The 2666-nt window shown below is 42.2% G+C and overlaps 1 pseudogene; it reads left to right on the forward strand.

Moving 5' to 3' along the window:
* Positions 1-1665: 1665 nt before the first annotated feature.
* On the forward strand, positions 1666-2139 carry LOC140532203 (NHP2-like protein 1 pseudogene; annotated as a pseudogene).
* Positions 2140-2666: the final 527 nt, after the last annotated feature.

Consider the following 2666-nt stretch of genomic DNA (forward strand, 5'->3'; position numbering starts at 1 on the left):
TTTCACACTAATTTTGTGGTTATGCATATCAATTCAGCTAGGCAAAAGTGATGAGAAAACATTGAGCTCTCTATGGTCCACAGAGAGTAGATGACCTATCTCTCATTTCTGCCTCCTTTTTCAGTAACACCCACTTAGTACCTGAGGTGTGTGTGTGTGTGTTCATCCTTCGTTGCCAAATAAGAGCATGCCATCAGAGAAATGATGACATGACTTGTGCTTGACTTTGTTTTAAGTGAGGGAGGGCTGTGCAGGTCACTAGCCTCACTTCTCCTCCAGAGTCACCTGAATCCAGTGACCAGATATTCATCAGGATGACTGGACACGACCCAGGATGAGGCAATTGGGGTTAAGTGATTTGCCCAAGGTCACACAGCTAGTGAGTGTTAAATGTCTGAGGTGAGATTTGAACTCAGGTCGTCCTGCCTCCTGCACTGATGCTCTATCCACTGCACCACTAAAGTTCAATGGCTATTTGCATTATTGATTTACACAACCAGAATCTGTTCTCAGTGCCAGACATCTGGAAACTACACAGTGCCACCAACTTGATATATTTCATTGAGTATTATTAATCATATGTTCTTGGAACAATGGAGTTGTCTTCTTAGTATGTGGGCATAACTTGCTTGGATAGTGGATATCACATTCATTATGGACATAGAGTTAATAGAAATAAGTATACAATAATAATAATGAAACAATTCATAATATAACAACTACTATTCAACTCTATCCCTGCAGCCTCTGCCAAGCTCAGGAAATACCCAGAACATATAGAAGCTGCCCAGGAATTCTAAGGAATGTGAAATTCAGTTTGTGTATTATCCACAATCTTCTCCTGTAAGTAGGCAAAGGAGTGTAAACTACACAGCATTGTTAGAAATGATTTTTAATTCAGGTAGCTGACAAGGAATGTCACTAGATAATGGAATTATGAACATGAGATCAGACCTCAGGAATTAATACATATTGGACTTCTTAAAAGAAGGTACTTTTTCTACTCTCAGATGCCTCAGCTGCCTTTGCAGGATCTTTATATTGCTGAGGGTAACTCATGATTAAAATACCAGAGAGTGAATCAGAAGCAGAGAAAAATTCTCTTTGTTCCCTTTGTCAGCTTCTTTCCTTTGTTCCACTCCCATACCTGACCTATAGCCCTGAGGTTCTTGTTCTCTGAGAGCTATGTAAGATTTTTTTAAACTCTCCTCAGTCATTTGGCTCTATGAGCAATGCTAATCTGAAGCACAACGCCAAATAGATAATTAGCTCTCCTGTGATAGAAAGACCTGTGGTTGTTTAGCCTTGAGAAGAGAAGACAAGAAGGATACAATAGTTGTCTTCAAGTATCTGAAGCATGGTCATTAAACAAGGGATTTATCTTGTTCTATTTGGCTCCAGATGATATAACTGGGAGAAATGGTTAGACTTGATATAAGGGATTGCAGGAGGAGAGGGGGAGAGATAGCCTAACAATTAGAGTTGTCCAAAAAGGAATGAGGTTTTGCAGAACATAATTATCCCTCAGTGACAGTCTTCAAACAATGACTGGATGATAATTTATCAAGCTTTCTAGGAACGGGATTCTTCTTCAGGTACAGGGTAAATTAGATAATAAATTATATTTTTTGAAAAACTCTGCTTTTTCCACTCCAGGCATCCTCCATGAAGCTTTCGAGCCAAGAGGACTCATCCTGCTTCCACGATCCCAGCGCTCTTCTGAGGAGGAGGTGGGACTGCTGGATCGCCAGGATAACTGAGGTCGAAGTGAACCCCAAAGCTTACCAGTTGGCAGATGTCCAGCTCACCAAAAAGCATTTGGACCTGGTACAGCAATCCTGTAACTACAAGCAGCTCCAGAAGGGAGCCAGTGAAGCCACCAAAACCCTCAACAGAGGCGTCTCAGAGTTCATCATGATGGCTGCAGATGCTGAGCCCCTGGGCATCATCTTCCACCTCCCGTTGTTGCGTGAGGACAAGAATGTTCCCTACGGGTTAGTGTGCTCCAAGAAGGCGCTGAGGCGGGCTTGCGGGGTCTCCCGGCCAGTCTTCGCCTCTTCTGTCACCATCATGGAAGACTGTCAGCTGAAGCCCTGGATTCAGTCTGTCCAGTACTCAGCGGAGAGACTCCTTGTCTGAGCCTGCCCCTATGGCTCAGCTGTCTGTAGGGCTCCGCCAGGGATCTGATCTGGGAGAGCTGTGGTCATGTGGATTGTGGCGAGAGGATGGAGGGCTGAGACTGTTCTCAGATGACTTTCAATATTAAACAGTTTTATGACTGGTCAAAAAAAATGAAAAAGTAAAAAGAAAAATCCTTTAAATTATGCAAAGTCCTTTAGAGATTTTTATCATTTAAGCATCATCACTGTCCTTTAAGGTAGAGACCGCAATTGTTATTGTTTCCACTGACAAGATGAGCAAACTAAAATTCAGAGAGGTTGTGTGTCCAAAATGAAACTCATTAATATTCTTTAAAGCTACCCCTCCAATTTCCCTTATTTTGTTGAGGACATCATCATTTTTCTAGAAACTGAGGCATAAAAGGCCAGGATAAAACTATTCTTATCATTCCCTCAGCCTCTTCCCCCTCATGTCCAAACATTTGCCAAATATTATGGCTCTACCTCCACAACATCTTTTGTCCATTCACATGATCACTTCCCTAG

This window comes from Notamacropus eugenii, chromosome 3, assembly GCF_028372415.1.
Source record: "Notamacropus eugenii isolate mMacEug1 chromosome 3, mMacEug1.pri_v2, whole genome shotgun sequence".
Taxonomy (NCBI): Eukaryota; Metazoa; Chordata; class Mammalia; order Diprotodontia; family Macropodidae; genus Notamacropus; species Notamacropus eugenii.